This window comes from Balaenoptera borealis, assembly GCF_965194805.1.
Source record: "Balaenoptera borealis genome assembly, chromosome: 14".
Classification (NCBI taxonomy): Eukaryota; Metazoa; Chordata; class Mammalia; order Artiodactyla; family Balaenopteridae; genus Balaenoptera; species Balaenoptera borealis.
Window position 1 is genome coordinate 24,559,291 of NC_138875.1, and position 13,047 is coordinate 24,572,337.

The 13,047-nt window shown below is 40.5% G+C and overlaps 1 protein-coding gene and 1 long non-coding RNA gene across 4 annotated transcripts in view; one reads left to right on the forward strand and one right to left on the reverse strand.

Annotated features, from left to right (window-relative positions):
- Window positions 1–13,047, forward strand: part of DYM (dymeclin) — a 386,034-nt gene that overhangs the window by 324,534 nt on the left and 48,453 nt on the right. The window lies entirely within an intron of this gene.
- The window catches only part of LOC309611254, a 38,568-nt gene continuing 25,521 nt past the window's right edge, over window positions 1–13,047 (reverse strand). The window contains exon 2 of the long non-coding RNA XR_014234424.1: window positions 1–13,047. This exon is cut by the window's right edge and continues 16,931 nt beyond it. This is a non-coding gene — a long non-coding RNA (uncharacterized lncRNA).

Below are 13,047 nucleotides of genomic sequence, written 5' to 3' on the forward strand. Positions count from 1 at the left end.
TGGTGGGAGAAAGTTTTACAGAGAATGGTCCGGGCAAACCTTTAGCAAAAAAAAAAAAAAAAAAGAGGCGAGAGAATTAGGCGTGCTTATTCAGAGTAGAGTCCTAAGCAGTAGGAACAGCTACTAAAAAGGTCCAAAGCCAGGAGGATGCCAAGCATGTTGAAGAAATAATGAAAAGAACGAAGCAGCTAGAGCTGTGTGAACAAGGGGAGAGGAACAGGAGGTAAATAGGATGATGGGGGTGGGGAGGTGCAGTGACATGGGGAACCAGTGCAAGAGGAGAGACACGATGGGGTTTCAGTTTTAATAGGACCACTCTGGCTGATGTGTTGAGGGTAGACTATAGAGCAACAATGAAAGCAGAGAGATCAGTTAGACTATTGCTTGACTTGGACCACGGTGGAAAGGCGGAAGTGCTAACAGAATTCGTCCAAGAAATTGTCTGGTGGGCAGAGGAGTGCACTTAGGCTTTTTAGGAGATAGCTATAGTCTGCATTGATTACAGAAGCTCCAGGGAATGGTGGCTGAACGTAGGTTCTGTTGGACTGGTTAGAGAACTGGTCTGCAAATACTGGAAGAACTGTTTATGGAAGTGGATTTGGACTTGGACTAGGCGGTCTCAAGGACAACTTTCAGATGTTGGCTAGCTGAGTCTTTCATCATTAGATGCCTGGCTCTGCTTTGCTAAATGTGCGGCTCAACAGTATATGTGAGTCAATCTGCTACTAGTTTCTAGAGGCTGTCTGTACTAGACAATTCAGAGCGAACTTTGGAGGCCACACACCGTAAGACAATTTGGAAAACTTTCAGAGAATCACCAAAATTGTGAAAGAACACAGGGAGTGATTAGGGGAATTCACAGGATCCAAGCAGAAGAGACTTGTCTTCAAGTACTGGAAGAATTATTTACGAAAGCAGATTTGGACTTATTATGTGTGGTCTCAGGAATAGGACCAATGGGTAGAAGGAACTTGCATTTCAGTCCCATAGAAGGGAGAACTTTCTAAGAAATGGAGCTACAGTTGACCCTTGAACAATGTAGGGGTTCAGGGTGCAGACCCTCCACACAGTCGAAAACCCAGATATAATTTATCATCAGCCCTCTGTATCCACAGTTCCTCTGAACTCACAGATTCAACCAACCATGGATCGTGTAGTACTGTAGTATTTACTGTTGGAAAAAAATCTATGCATAAGTGGATCCACGCTGTTCAAATCCTTGTTGTTCAAGGGTCAACTGTATTTAGAGATGGAATAGGCAACTTCTGGGAAGTGGTGCATTCACTGTCACTGTAGGTGTTAAGAGTAATAGGACGATGGCCACTTGACAGGGATGCAGATAGGTTCCATCTTGCATGAAGCTCTCATCTGCTGGTACTAGCTGGCCAGCACAGTAAATGGAGAAGGATTCTAAGCCTGAGTTCAGGTACAGCAGGAAAAGTGCTGAGATCCATTAACAACGCCTGCCATTGGCAACAGGAGCAGAAAGCCAGGAGCACATGTACAGTTATTTGCCATTCCAATTGTAAGGACTCAAATATTGGTGGGGAAAACCAACTGTGTGACTTCTAAGAACGTTTCCATTCCTAAGAGTATAATTTTGTCTGTGTATATACTAAAATTATCATTCTCCACAAAGCAGGAAACTGCATAAACTTTTGATAACAGTTTTTACTCTCAGAAGATGTAAGAAACAATAAGGAAATATTATTAATCTGGGGATTTTTTATGACAGAGATCACCTTTCAGTTCATAATAGCAGAGGGCATAGTCAGGTTTGTATGCCAAAAGAACATAAATTGCTAAAAGTTGTATATGGTTCATAACAAGAAAAAATGTAGTTCAAGTGGGATGGAAAACAAATAAAATAAAAAATATTAACTATCCAATCACTGATTGTTCTGTGTAAACAAATATGAGAACTACGTTTGTACTGAAGTATCTGTTTTCAACTCTGTATCACATTCGCCTCCTTCTCCAGTCTCCTTTGCATCACAGAGATGCATCCAGAGTACATTTTCCAGAATCCTCCTGTCTGTGTAGTTCCAAATTGCAGTCGGCCAAGGAGAGGCCCACTTGCATGCGATTTGGAAAGCAGAAGAGAAGAAGCCATTATTCTCCAGAGGCAGCTCCTGCCTGGCCTGGTGCTGTAGGCGGCCAGGGTCGTCGATGTCTCCCCAGAGATACTGAGGTTTGCAGCAGCTTGCAGTGAGCTCTCGAGAACCTATTCCAGTGCTGTAGACAGTCTTCTGTCACAGCTTCCCTGATCTTGCCTTTCTAACAGTTGCATAAGCCTCTATTTTCCTTACAAAATCCTTTATACTCGAGTTATAGAGAGGACCTTCTGTTTTCCCTACCAAACCTGTCAGAGAAATAAAACCCCTGATTGCGAACAGAAAGCAATTTAATATAGGAAATTTGAAAGTCATTGAAAGGACTAAGGAAGCCAACTTCAGCAAAAAACAGTGCTGGCTTTCAGGAAATCAGAAGTGGCAAGAATGTCGTCACCGATGGTCTGGCCTGCCTGCAGACATCCATGTGGAGGTCTGCAGGAAGATTGCTAGAAACCACTGTCAAAACGTTTGCTGAAGCCCACAGTCTGCCCACCACTGTTACCAGAGCACCAGTGGCCTCCGTTTCTCTTCTGCCTTCTGAAATACAAGTTCCTCTCCTTGCCACAGTCTAACCCAAAGCCCTTCCGGAGAGATGCTAGGACATGTAGTTTCCAGGCTTTCAGCATGAAAGGGGAAGAAAGGTGCTTGAGTTGCCAACAACGTGGAATACGATCAAAAGAAACTAAAGAAGCAGAATGAGAAGTTCCTTGACGAGCATGGATTTCTTTTAAAGGATACCTGCAAAAGATAGAAAGAATGATACGTACAGAGTCCAGAAGTAATGGAGTGGCATGAACTTACACAAACGTTGTCAAAGACTCGAATTGGAAGGGACCTTTGATCCTCTGAGAGGAGAAAGCAAAGAAAATAAGAAATTGTGGGCCTTCAGCATAGGAACAGTGGACAAGATTACATGATTGATTGATTTAAGCATTCTCTCATTTTCAAATGCTAGTTTATCTCCTTTAGTGAGAATAATCTCCAACTGGAAAAGAGTATATCCTCTAAATAAAATTGAAGCCTAAGGAGGCAAGACTTGTACTCAGAAAACTATAAAACACTGATGAAAGAAATCAAAGGTGACATAAACAGACGGAGAAATATACCATGTTTTTGGATTGGAAGAATCAATATGGTGAAAATGACTCTACTACCCAAAGCAATCTACAGATTCAATGCAATCCCTATCAAACTACTAATGGCATTCTTCACAGAATTAGAACAAAAATTTTTACAATTTTTATGGAAACACAAAAGACCCCGAATAGCCAAAGCAATCTTGAGAAAGAAAAACAGAACTGGAGGAATCAGGCTCCCTGACTTCAAACTATACTACAAAGCTACAGTAACCAAGACAGTATGGTACTGGCACAAAAACAGAAATATAGATCAATGGTACAGGATAGAAAGCCCAGAGATAAACCCACGTATGTATGGTCACCTAATTTATGACAAAGTAGGCAAAAATGTACAATGGAGAAAAGACAGCCTCTTCAATAAGGGCTGCTGGGAAAACTGGACAGCTACATGTAAAAGAATGAAATTAGGACTTCCCTGGTGACACAGTGGTTAAGAATCCACCTGCCAATGCAGGGGACATGGGTTCGATCCCTGGTCTGGTAAGATCCCACATGCCACAGAGCAGCTAAGCCTGTGCGCCACAACTACTGAGCCTGTGCTCTAGAGCCTACGAGCCACAACTACTGAGCCCGCACGCCACAACTACTGAAGCCTGCACACCTAGAGCCCGTGTTCTGCAAGAAGAAAAGCCACCACAATGAGAAGCCCGTGCACCGCAACAAAGAGTAGCCCCCGCTCACCACAACTAGAGAAAGCCCATATGCAGCAACAAAGACCCAACGCAGCCATACATACATACATACATAAATAAATAAATAAAGTTATTTATTTATTTTTTTTAAAAAGAATGAAATTAGAACACTACCTAATGCCATACATAAAAATAAACTCAAAATGGATTAAAGACCTAAATGTAGGACCAGACACTATAAAACTCTTAGAGGAAAACATAGGAAAAACACTCTCTGACATAAACTACAGCAAGATCTGTTTTTGACCCACCTCCTAGAGTAATGAAAATAAAAACAAAAATAATTAAATGGGACCTAATTAAGCTTAAAAGCTTCTGCACAGCAAAGGAAACCATAAACACGACAAAAAGACAACCCTCAGAATGGGAGAAAATATTTGCAAATGAAGCAATGGGCAAAGAACTAATCTCCAAAATATACAAACAGCTCATGGAGCTCAATATCAAAAAAACAAACAACCCAATTAAAAAGTGGGCAGAAGACCTAAACAGACATTTCACCAAAGAAGACATACAGATGGCCAAGAGGCACATGAAAAGATGTTCAACATCACTAATTATTAGAGAAATGCAAATCAAAACTACAATGAGGTATCACCTCACACCAGTCAGAATGACCATAGTCAAAAAATCTACAAGCAGTAAATGCCGGAGAGGGTGTGGAGAAAAGGGAACCCTTTTGTACTGTTGATGGGAATGTAAATTGATACAGCCACTATGGAGAACAGTATGGAAGTTTCTTTAAAAAACTAAAAATAGAACTACCATATGACCCAGCAATCCCACTACTGTGCATATACCCTGAGAAAACCATAATTCAAAAGGACTTACTGTACCCCAGTGTTCATTGCAGCACTATTTACAATAGCCAGAACATGGAAACAACCTAAATGTCCAGCGACAGATGAATGGATAAAGAAGATGTGGTACATATATACAATGGAATATTACTCAGCCATGAAAAGGAATGAAATTGGGTCCTTTGTAGAGACGTGGATGCACCTAGAGTCTGTCATACAGAGTGAAGTAAGCCAGAAAGAGAAAAACATATCATATATTGACGCATATTTGTGGAATATAGAAAAATGGTACAGATGAACCTATTTGCAGCAGGAATAGAGACGTAGACGTAGAGAATGGACATGTGGACACAGGGTGGGCGGGGAAAGGGAGGGTGGGACGAATTGGAAGATTGGGTTTGACATAAATACGCTACCATGTGTAAAATAGATAGCTAGTGGGAACCTGCTGTATGGCACACGGAGCTCAGCTCAGTGCTCTGTGATGACCCAGATGGGTAAGATGGGGTGGGGGAGAGGGAGGTCCAAGAGGGAGGGGATATAGATATACATATAGCTGATTCACTTCATTGTACAGCAGAAACTAACACAACATTGTAAAGCAATTATACTCCAATAAAAAAAAAAAAAAAACTTAAAAAAAAAAAAAAGAATGGTATAAGCGCTGCCAGCCTTTTTCATCTTAAGGCTCAGATGCACAGTTTCTCACAATGCTGGCAGATATAACCTGTGAGTAAAATTTGAGAACTCAAGCTCAACAATAATACTGATAATGCTACAAGACACTTTTCTAAGCGCTTTATAGCACTATGAGTTGATGCTATTATCCTGATTTTCTAGACGAGGCAACTAAGGCTCAGAGAGGTTAAATTACTGCCCAGATGCAAAGCTGGGCTTCAAACCAAGGCAGTCTTTCTCCAGAGTCCATTTTGTTTACCACTGTCCTGTACTATCCCCTTCCGTGCCAGTAAGACCACACTAGGGTCGTTAGGTTCCATCTGAGCATCACATTGGTAAACCAAGATGTGTGCACAAGCAGGTAAAGTTATAGTAAAGAGCCTGTAGGTCACATAAGGTGAGGAGTAGGGGATATATAACCTGGGAAAGAGAGAAAAATATAAAAACTGTGTTCAGCTACTTTAAGGATTATACTGTGAAAGAGGAATTAAGCTTCTCATTTTATGCCAAGGGCAATGGGTAGTAACTGAACAAAGACAGGTATTAGTTCCACCTAAGGAAGTGTTTTCTGACGGGTAAAGTTGTTTAGCAGTCCATATGGGGCTTCATGAAGTAGTGAAGTGTTGTATTCACGATGAAGTCTGGATGGTAAATGTAAAAAGAGCACCAGATGACAAAGGAACTCAAATCTATAACATAGGGGGAAAAGATTGAAAGAGTTCCTGTTAATAAAAAGTTACACAGGATGATCCCAAAGATTTCTTGCAATTCTTATGAGTCTAGAATTCTGTCTTCTAAAATTCCATGAAGAATTTTTGTAGCTCAGTGCTCTAGTAACGTCCTTCTACTATTTAGAGGTCAAGCCCTGTTGCTCCCTGACAAAGTCTGGAGTCCTTAGGCTGCAATTCTAGACCATTCACAGTCTAACCCCAGCCTGCCATTCCAGTCCTTTGCCTCCCTACTTCCCATTAACCCACCCCCACCCGGTGCTCCAGCCGAGTGGAAGTATCTCTGTGCCTTCTTCCTTCCTGCGGTTTTGGATTTACTGACACAATTTTCTTTTCCCAATATACCATTCTCCCACCTTTGCTTTTTGCTTATTCAAATTCTAAGCATTCACTGAAGCCCTTGATCAAGTTAACAACGTTTAGGAAGCCTTTCCTTTTACTCCTCAACCTACCTGTGCCTCCCCCCTCTGAATATCCATTGCATTTTATATTTACATTTTTGGGGACCCCTCTCCTCTTCTACCTTGTATGTAGTTATTTAAATGTTTTCTCTCTCCCACTCACCTGTAACTTCCTTGAGAATAGGGGTCATGTCTTAGTCATCTGCATCCCTTTGATGTCTGGTACATAGGAGTTGCTCAGTAAATGTAATAAGTAGATGAGTGAAAAGCTCACTTTATATATGCTAAAGAGGAAATGGGGACTTCTTAGAATTCAAGAGTTCTGGAGTAAAATTTTCTATCTCCAGACCTGCTTTTCTAATTTTTATTTTACCATCCTCTGTGCCATTTTAATTCACTTAACTGTCTCTCCCTATATGTGTCAGGCACTGTTCTAAACTCTGGATACAGCAATGGGCAAAGTAGACAAAAAACCCTGCCTCTTCATATAGCTTGGTTTTTTGTTTTTTTGTTTCTTGTGGAGGAGATAGACAATGAGAAATAAGTAAAATATTTGCTTTTTTTTTGTACACTAATATTTTATTTTTATTTTTTGTTTTCTTTTTTCTTCTTTTTTTTAAATTGACGTATAGTTGATGTGCAATATTATATAATTTACAGGTATACAATATAGTGATTCACAATTTTTAAGGCGTATACTCCATTTATAATTATTATAAAATATTGGCTATATTTGCTGTGTTGTACAATATATCCTTGTAGCTTATTTTATAATATTTGCTATTTTAGGTAGCAGTAAATAAGAAAAATAGAGGAGGATAGATAACATTGGGAAGCGAGCAGTTTTAGATAGGTTGTCCAGAAGAGAAGATATTTGAATCAATGCCACCTTCATGGTTTTTTTTACATTTTATTTTAAAATAATTTTAGACTTACAGAAAAGTTGCAAAAATAGTAGAGACAGTTCATGTAAACCCTTCATCCAGGATCCGCTGATGCTAACAACACATATAACTGTAGTACAATTATCAAAACCGGAAAATTAACAGAAGTACAATACTCTTAACTAAATTACAGGCCTTATTTGAATTATACCAGTTTTTTTTTTTTTTCTCCCAGTATTCTTATTTCTGTTTCAGAATCCTTTCCAGGACCCACACTGCATTTACTTCTTGTATCTCCTTAGTCTCCTCCAACCTGAGACTGCTCCTCAGGCTTTCCTTATCATTCATGACCTTGACACTGTGGTTGAGTGCTGGTCAAGTTATTTTGTAGAATGTCTCTCAACTTGGGTTTTTCTAATGTTTCCTCATGATTATATTGAAGTTATACATATTTGGCAAAAATACCACAAAAGTGGCATTGTGCCCCTCTCAGTTCATCATACCAGGAGGTACCTGGTGTCAGCCTCTCTCATTGCTGTTGATGTTATCCTTGATCACTCGGTTAATGTGGTGGCTACCAGATTTCTCCAGTGGCAAGTCACTATTTCTCCCTTTGTTATTGATTACTATCTTGGGAGTGAGACTTTGCTAATATCCTGTTTCTCCTCAAACTTTTGCCTTGATTATATCATTCATCAGTGGAGCTGCCCTACACAGTTATTACTGTGGTGTTTACTTAATGAATGATAATTTTATATTTTATTCTGTAGATTATAATTCAATATTATCATTTATTTATTTTGTTGCTCAAATTGTTCTAGCTTTGGCCAGTGGGAGCTCCTCCAGGTTGGCTCCTGTATCTTCCCCAGCCCCGGAATCAACCATTTCTTCAGTGAGCCCTGGTCCCTTTTTTTTTTATAATGGTATTTAGGAAACAAGACCTGGGCACTAGGCCCCCCCCTTTTTTTTTTTTAAACTAGCTGCTTTTTTTTTTTTTTTTTTTTACTTTTGGCTTCATTGGGTCTTCGTTGCTGCGCTCAGGCTTTCTCTAGTTGCAGCGAGCGTGGGCTACTCTTCATTGCGATGCGTGGGCTTCTCATAGCCATGGCTTCTCTTGTTGTGGAGCACGGGCTCTAGGCATGCGTGCTTCAGTAGTTGTGGCACACGGGCTCCAGTAGTTGTGGTGCGCAGGCTCAGTAGTTGTGGCACACGGGCTTAGTTGCTCCGCAGCATGTGGGATCTTCCCAGACCAGGGCTCGCACCCGTGTCCCCTGCATTGGCAGGCGGATTCTTAACCACTGCACCACCAGGGAAGCCCTAGGCCACCTTCTTCTTAGAACTTTCTGGACCCTTCCACTCGCCTGTCCTTTCCCACCCTCCTTTCTCTTCTGAGGACAGTTACTGCTTCCTCACTCTGCTGTTATACTCAGGTACTCTTCTTTTGTATCTCTCCCTCCCCTATGATAAACCTTAGCTCCTCTCTTTTTGGATTGTCTCTCACTAGTTTCGTCTTTAGTCCATTTTTTTCCTACTGAATTCCAGTCCCAAATTTTATTTCCTAATTCCTTTAGTGAACACTCCTGGCCCAAGAGCCACTCCATGGGCCATAGCAGATACTGCAAGTTAATTTTGTAGTTCACTATAATACTTACCTTAAAGCAAAATGAATTACAGTGTACAGGCTATATGTTTGAATGTTACTGTGTTGTTCATTTATTATACTATGTTCAGAAAGAAAATGCCCTTTATATTTGAGATCGTAAAATATAAATGAGAAATAGAACTCTTGGTTTTTCAGGATTATGGCTAAATAAATGCAGAAATTAATTGATCTGTGGGAGGTCCCAGTTAACTCTAATTTAGAGCAAGATCCCATTGAAGCCAAGGTCATGGGTAAATTCTTTAGATGGGCCGGTTAATTTTGTTCAGGAACATAGCAAGAAATTGCATTCCTGACTGCAGCTTACCATCTCACTCTGTGGTTGCAAGAGGGACAGATGATGGAGGATGGATGATTCAGTTTAAAAAAAGAGAGAGAAAGAAATCCGTCCCCAGTACTAGAACAGAAACCAAAATTACATTTACTCACAGATGGTGAGTTATCCTCAGTTGGTTTAAATGATAGCACATTATTACCACAGATGTTTCTAGAAAAAAAGACTGTTTATCTTTATAATCAAGCCTTATCTCAATTATTTTAATCATCTTTTTGGATTGTTTATAATAAAACGAATCACTTAAAACCTCTAGAGTTTAATTCACAGAATTCTGCTGTATCTAAAGTTGATTGAAAATTCAAGCTGTGTGTTGAATAATGTTTGTACTATACCACATTACAGCACATTATAGTCTTTTGGGTGGTTCACTAATATATACTGGTAAAATAATTGTCGGGTATGTAATAATAGCTTTGTGTATGAGATTGATGTAAAAGACGTTGTTTCAAATTGGAAATGCTTTTTAGTAAGGTCTTTATGAAAGTGTAGAATAGTGTGCGTACTTACTGATTTGTTCTTTCTTAAAATATAAATTAAACATTTAGAAATTTTAGAACGACCTTTTGGGCTGTTAAGAGAAGCACAGTGCCTCTTACTCCTGAGACATTAGCCAGCTAATGTCAACTGAAGAAGATGAGCCAAAAGTTTTTGAAGTTTCCTTTGAGTTGCAGCACTGAAGCCAAATTTGTAGAAGACTTATTCTTCCAACTTTGGGCAAGTAAACATTAAGATCTGGAAGCCCATGACATAGTAATTGACTTTCAACCAAATAAAATATTTTTCAATCGAATGTTATTTGACATAGCCTTGTAAAATATTTGTGTAATATCCTGTGTGGGAATATATACTCTTTGGATGAATCTGTCTATACAGTTAAACAAGTTGGCTATTCAGAGTAAATAGTATTAATATCATTCTAAACATCCTCTTCTTACGGGTATTGCGTGAAGTCTGGGAAAGGCAATACCAGGTAATTAGTTTTGGGGGGACCCTCCTGCATAAACAGACACACAAAGAACAGGCTCTGAAACCCTAAGATGCTTATTTCTCCTTTCGAGTTTGGAAGGAAATAAATAAAGTTAGTGTGTCCTCCAGGAGCTCAGTTAGAAGATGCAGCTCAGAGTTCTCACTGTCTGCGTGCACAGCAGGGCCTGCCCCTGGCTCCCGTTTGGCCTACTAGTGAGCATTTGGAACGTCATGATGATGGGTCAGAATTCACCCACATCTGTGCAGGTTCTCAGCCACCGTCACACCACCTCGTACGTAATGATGTAAGGGTTCCTGGGCCCCTCTTTTCTTCGGTTTAGTGAATTACCCATGTCATTTGAGGATTAAGAACTTTGCCATATCTAGTGTTTGAAACTCAGGTCATGCTTTTCAGGGGGAATGAGCCAGAAGATAACTTCTCTTTTAGTGTAAATAGGAAACTAGGGAAAATAGGAGTTACTGGCACTAACTGAACTTCTCATTTCATTCACTTAAGACACTTGGCAAATCATAGGATTCGAGTGGCTTGGTGGTTTCACGCTGAGTGATTTTTAAAGCCTTTGTTTTATATCCACCTTTTAGAATACTTTCATGGTTGTTGTTAGTTGCATAAAGAGAAATATAGAAAGTTGACTGAAATTTCAAGAGTTTTTCATAGCCTCTTAATATTGACTCACTTAAAATCTTCCCCCATCTCCTATTAGGAGTCTCTCTCTCTCTGTTCCCAGCCCAAGTGTCTTTCGTTTCCCTGTCAGTTCTCTGTCTCCAGAGCAGAATACTGAGTGCCACTGTGGTGTGCCCACCTCCCCTTGGACGGCCCCACTTCAGGGTCCCACAATAACCAATGCTCATGTCCACAGACACACTTTTCTGCGTCCTTACGTGTGCGTTTCCACCCATGGGAATACGACTAGCCAGCCTCCTCCCCTGGGGCTGGGACCCGGCAGTAGCCCTCCAAGTGTCTTCTGATGTCGGCTCAAGTTTAAGAAACATAACAGTAGATAATCCCCCAGACACACCAGCACTCTCCACCCTTAAGGCCTCTGCTCGGGCTTCTCCTTCTGGCCTCGATTGCTTTCCCCCAGATCCCTGCACACCTCACTCCTGCACCTCCTTCAGGTCTTTACTCACATGAGCAAATGAAGCCTCTCTCTCAGTGAGGCCTGCCTGACCTCCTTGTTTAAATTTCAGCGCTTCCAATCCCCCTAATCCTACTCTACGTTTTCCTTTTCTGCAGCATTTATCACCTAGCATGCTATGTAATTATTATTATTCTTTCGGATAATATAAGCACCAGGAAGGCAGGGCTCTGCATATTTTGTGCACTGATGTATCTTAGGTCATATCTGGAACATAGTGGGTTAATATTTGCTGAATGGAAGAGAGAGAGGCAGAGAGGAGGGGAGCTGTTGACCACTGAGTGATGGTCCCAGATGCTGCTTCAAGTAAACATTGTTTTTTGGAGAACAGCTCTCCAGAGACTCTTGCAAGGTCAACTTTCTTGCCAAAATATTATTAGAGAAGCTAAGTTAAGAGTGGAGGCCCTGGTCACTTTGCTGAAATAGTTACATTTTTTTAAGCTTCTAATAATTGTTCCACGCTCATGCATTCTTATAGCTGCAAAACCCTGGTCTGAAGACCTCCACTTTAGTACTACTCCTCATCAGTAAGTTAATTACTATGTAAGTTGGCCTCACTGAATTTTTAAGAGTTTCTCAGGGGTTCTCTTCTTGGCTCTCACCTGCCACGATTTCATTACAGTTCAAGCAGAGTAAAATATTCTGATTTATGTTATTAGAATAAAGTTTCTCAGGTGACGTTATTTTATTCTATTTCGGAGTCTTTCTTGGAGGGTGAAGAACATGCTGGAATTATCAGGCTCATATGAAGCCTTTTTTTCCCCCTGTATTTTAAAACTCATTTTGGACTTTTTTCCCCTGGCTGTTTTCTCTCTCTCTCTTTGAAATATTGTTATCTTAATTACTTTTTACTTTTGGGTGGCGACTAGGAAGCACTAAAGCATAAAAGGGACAGCTCTGTGCTGGGCTTCTCTCCTTAAAACGGGAGACGAGCACACTCCTGCCATTTCCTTCAAGCCCCAAATGATCTCTGCAGAAGTTTGACCAGCAGAGCGGTTCTCTCTCCCGTTCTAACCCTCCTTGAGTTTCTTGTCCACTAAAGACCGAGATCAAGTCCTACTCATGAGTTACCAGTGCCTCTCATGGAACAGTAAACACAATCATAAATGGTTTCAGAAACTGCCGGAATAATGCTGGCACCTTATTTTTAGGACCATTCAATCCCATATAAGGAATATAGTATGAAATACATGACCTCAAATGCACACATGCACAAATGCACGCACACTCACACACCCCCGCACACGTGCAGGGTGCCGTTCTAGCTTTCCGAGTCACCGATTTTATACATTGAGAAGGAAGCAAATGGGAAAGCTTAACCAAGGACAGGACAAGACAAGGACTGTAGGAAGCACAGAAGTTTTTAAATGTTGTTATTAGAATTCCTTCTGTATTGGTCTTACGTAAGTACGAATCTGCTTACGCTGATTCTCCTTCCATCAAGGCAAGGATTCCAAAAGAATGAACACAGTCGCCTGGAGCATTGTT